The 5,000-nt window shown below is 42.7% G+C and overlaps 1 protein-coding gene across 1 annotated transcript in view; it reads right to left on the bottom strand.

Annotated features, from left to right (window-relative positions):
- The window catches only part of LOC106012923 (UPF0687 protein C20orf27 homolog), a gene marked incomplete in the record, with an annotated part of 13,021 nt that extends 8,276 nt beyond the window's left edge, over positions 1 to 4,745 (bottom strand). The window contains 1 exon segment of the mRNA XM_013087260.2: positions 4,501 to 4,745.
- Positions 4,746 to 5,000: the final 255 nt, after the last annotated feature.

The raw sequence follows: 5,000 nt of genomic DNA, 5'->3' as shown, positions 1-5,000 counted from the left end.
AATTACTAGATCTAGTCTAGATCTACTAGTCTAAATCTAGATATCTAGATCTAGATTTTCTAGCAGTCTAGCCGTACTTATCTAGATATCTAGATATCTAGCCGTACTTAGATCTAGGTTTGGCCCTATCGACTCAAACCTGCCTGTCAAGTACAGGTCTCATTCTCACTAGATCTAGATCTAGTAATTATTCAGGTTCAAATACATGCAAGTCAGTAAGGCACCTTTTGGTTTTGCCTGAAATACAAATACTTTAGGCATTGCAAACTAAACATTTCATGTACAATTCAGCCATCAATATTAAGTACGGCTAGCCTGACAGTCTAGCCGTCCTTATCTTTGGCCCTATTAACATGAGAAAACAGGAGGTTTAAAATACATGCACTGTCATTTAGGCCCCTGGTTTCGTCTCAAATACAAATACTTTAGGTACTGCATACTAAACATTTACACAGAGGCTATTTTTACGGCAAGCCGTAAAGATAGCCTCCCAGTGAGTCCCAGGCTTTTTTTACGGCGATCCTCGAAAAGCAACCCTACTCCGCCTCTCATGTACGCGACATGCCTCAATGTATTAGATCTAGGCCTATAGGAGCCGTTCAAAATATAAACTTACACCTCAGAGGGGAAAGGTGTCTTTGGCTTCTGTAAGAAAAGTGGAAGATTGGTGGGTGGGGAGGTTAACCAAATATGGCACTTCTGTGAGATGAACGTTTTGCTCATGACTGGGAAGAAAAGGTCAAAGAAAAAGTGGATAAATGCCAGTAACAAGACCCAGATGATCACTGCAGATCCCCGTTGTTTTTGTTTTTGGAGAGGGGGAGGGGGGGTGGTTTACTAATAATTTTGAAATTATGATGAAAATTCTGTCAGTGGATATCTAATTTCTTAATGTTTCTTTGTAACTTTGCAACTGTTTTGTTGATCTTTTAGTGTCTTGATGTCTTTTATTTGTAAGGCACGTACCTACTGCATTGACAACAGTCTCAGTGTCTTCCACATGTATGCGTTCTTCCTACTTCATATGGTTTGATTAAATTGCATTAACTGAAATGATTTTTTTTTTTTAGTGGGTTAAAAAAAGCCACGTATACGGTATAGTTAGTACAGGTATCTTTCAAATAATAATGGAAGTTGAAGATCGGAAAAAGTACTAATATTAAATTGGTGTGGGTGGGGGTTGGAGGCAAATGTGAGAAAAGTGGTACAGTCCATGCCGGCTTTAAGCACGCCGGCTTAAAGCACGTTCTGGACTCAAGCACGCTAAACGGCTCTTACCGAATTTTTGCTATGTAAATTACACGCCTTTAAGCACGGCAACCTTGGCTTCAAGCACACTTCATTTACAAGACAGTCAATATTTTCATGATGACCCATCGAAGTTCGAACACAGTCTACACCGCAGCAGTGGAGTGTGTCAAGAGAAACACAAAGAATGCAAGTGATGGACTCGCACACTCACACGGGCGGAGAGGAAGGCAGAGAGATGCACACAGCCGTGCGCGCAGACATAAGATCTAGCCTAGGCCTAGGGCAAAGCTACACACGACCAAAAAAAATACAAAGAGAGTCGGGGAGACAAGAAAGGGAGGCTGGCTGCGATTTCACCTTTGACCCTCGCTATCCGATAATCCTGATTGTGTATCACGCGCGAGGTGGGATGAAGGCGGTGGTATGAGTGGCACAGCGGGCAGTGGTACGCACAGGCAGTGTGTTACAGTAGTCCTAGTGTGCTGTATCGTGACTAGCCGTCTAAATTAAGTTTTCATTTCCCATTCGACCACAAAACAAAAACAAACAAGCGAACAAAAACTACCATGGCGGGTGTCTAAATAACAGTGCACACTTTTGCGGGACCGCTATAGGCCAACTTACAAACTAAGGGAAATAGCACGGGGAATTTTCTACCTGAAAATCTCTGGATTATGTCTACTTCGCACTCAAGCACGCTTCGGCTTTAAGCACGCTTAAGCTTTCTCCCGACGACCGTGCTTAGAGCCGGCATGGACTGTATTTGGGTTTGGTGTTTAAAAAACGTCCCCAAAAGTGTAAGATTATATTTGAACAGCCCCACAGGTTTTCCATTTCCTCCTCTTCACCATCATTCTATTCTCTTCTTCATCTTCCTTCTCCCTTCCTCCACCACCACCGCTTCCTTCTTCTTCTCCCCACCATCATCATTCACCCTCTCTTTATCACCATCACCACCACCACCTCCTCGTCATTATCATTACCATCACCACTGCCAGCATCATCATCTCATTCACCGACATCACTACATGTACCACACCCACAAGAAGAGCGGCCATTTTGGAGTTAACACTTTTCGCCTTGGGAATGCCGTTAAACTGTTCCTCCTTCCTTTGCACTGAGCAGATTTTTGATAGAGGTGTAGATCTAAAATTTTTTTTTTTTTGTTCACAAGGATTAATTTATTAATTATTGTGATGCAATTTCAGGGTACAGAAACACATAGATCTATATATATATATATTTTTTTTTACATTCAAATATCAAAATTGTGCCTGGTACGATTGGCCATAGCATCTGTATAGAATCTACCATTCCACCAAAAAAACGTGTTCTACGTCATCAGTTTGTGACCGCCGTAAAAATAGCCCGGGAGGCTATCTTATTTACGGCTCGCCGTAAAAATAGCCACTGCGAAAAATATTTACAATTCAGTAGGCCCATTTTTAAAAAATGGTAGTCTAGCCTAAGTCTAGCCATCATATTAAGAATTTATAAGTACGGCTAGCCCAGCTGTCTAGCCGTAGCCAACCAGCCCAGCCGTACTTAGTCTAGCCGTCATTCGTAATGATTAAGGTAGTGTCAATTGCCACTGAGTGACGTGATGGCAATTGACAAAAATTGACTTTTGTCAATTGCCACTGAGTAAATTGGAGCTCTTTGCGTTTGTCGGTAGATCTAGCTTATATTGTGCTTGAGGCTTGAGTGCTCTGTGTTGTGTGTGTGTGTGTGTGTGTGTGTGTGTGTGTGTGTGTGTGTCTGTGTGTGTGTGTCTTTTCCTGACCCCCGTCCCCCGATTTATGTTCCCCGATATAACGTGAATTTCTGCTTGAGTCTGTGTGCGTTTGTGACCTTCGACTTCTAGAATTGCCTGTGTTGGTTCTACATCAAAGTGTAGGCTAAGGCTAGCCGGTGCTTTTTCGATAGTTCCCACCCCCCTTATATTTTGAGCCTGACCTACATCGAGATCTATACGTTTGATGCGAGCTAAGGTATAAAACCTAGCAAGTGCAAAACATCAAATTATGGTAAAATTCAGGGCCCCTGAACCCCCCCCCCCCTCCCCCACAACCACATTTGTATTAGGACAGGGGGCAAACCCCCCTGAAACCCCCCTCTCTTGAGGCCAAAACCGGCGAATAACAATTGCGGGGTGGGAACTACCGAAAAAGCGCCGGCTAGCCTAGATCTAGATACGTCTCATTGAAACACGCCAAGTCGGTACCGTAGCTCTAGACTAGATGCTCGTCCAATGAAATTAGTTGAGAACAAATTGACCCATTGGACACACATTAATCATGTATAAAATGCTAAAGATGGTGTTGTTTTCAGACTTGACACCGCTTCACTCGGTGGCAATTGACAAAAAGTCAATTTTCGTCAATTGCCACCGTGTCACTTGTGACGCTACCAAAAATTAAGTACGGCTAGCCTCTTCCTTTCTAGATCTAGAATCTAGATTTCTCGCTAGGCACCCATTTCTAAAGTTTAAGATCTAATATCTAGATCTAGATTCTAGATCTAGATATAGATCTAGAATTCAGACTCTAGAACCTTCATGATAGATCTAGATCTAGAATGGGCTATAGCCTAGAATCCAGCAAAACAAGAAGTCAGCAAGCTTGCTCTCGGCTTTGCTTCTTATTTTTTGGTGGTGATAGACGTCAAGAAGAAAACCTTCAACAGCTCACAATAACATAGATCTATATATATCTGGTATTTTTTTACTTTCCCTCCCGTCTCACACTCAGCTACCAGTTGTCCATTTTCTACTAAATATTGATGCGCTGAACACGAATATCAACTTCATTTCCGTCGCAAATTAATAGTTTTTGAAATATTTGATTGTTTTTAACCAAGATAGACAAGCTTTGGACCAATCGGGGGGTTCCAGGGGGGCCTGCCCCACTGGGGTGAAAGAAAATCTGGGGGGTTACAGGGGGCAGGGGGGCATGCCCCCCTGTTTTTACCCATAATTTGATATTTTACAGTTAGATTTGAAATTGTCTTGAAAATAATTGATTTGCGACAGTTTTAGTGGCTTTATGTGTGATCTGCAGCAAACAGTACAGAGTACAGCAGCAGTCTGACCCCTGAAACAGTGCATCTGTGTGCGGAAGTGAAAGTAGAAATTTACCTAACATCCAAATAAAACATTTAACAGCTCACAATAACACCCAATAAATAAAACATTCAACAGCTCACAATAACATCCAAAGAAAACATTCAAGCCTGGAGGAACTAACTTACAAAACAACCTACGGTAGGCCAACACAACGATGCCCTGCCTCAGAAATGACAGGAATGTTTGTCTCTCTTTCCTCCGGAAAAATTCGTCAGCAGAAATTCTAGATCTAGAAGATAGATGTAGATCTAGTTCTAGTTATCTAGAGATCTAGAATCTAGAGATAGATCTATATCTAGTAGATTCTTTCTCTTTTGGGAAACTTGAACTTGAATCAGGGATCAGTTTTGCAAGGGCGGTCGCTGTGAAAGATGACGCTTCCAAATCTGACAAGAGTTGGCTCCCCTTACAATGGCTTTTGTTTGAGAGAAGAGAGAGAGAGAGAGAGAGAGAGAGAGAGAGAGAGAGAGAGAGGGGGGGATGAGAGAGAGAAAGAGAGAGAGAGGGGGGATGAGAGAGAGAAAGAGAGAGGGGGGATGAGAGAGAGAAAGAGAGAGGGGGTGAGAGAGAGAGGAGGAGTGTGTGTGAGAGAGAGAGAGAGAGGGGGGGGGGGGGAGATGAGAGA

Source organism: Aplysia californica, unplaced genomic scaffold (assembly GCF_000002075.1).
Source record: "Aplysia californica isolate F4 #8 unplaced genomic scaffold, AplCal3.0 scaffold00566, whole genome shotgun sequence".
Classification (NCBI taxonomy): domain Eukaryota; kingdom Metazoa; phylum Mollusca; class Gastropoda; order Aplysiida; family Aplysiidae; genus Aplysia; species Aplysia californica.
This window is presented reverse-complemented; position numbering and strand designations above follow the sequence as displayed.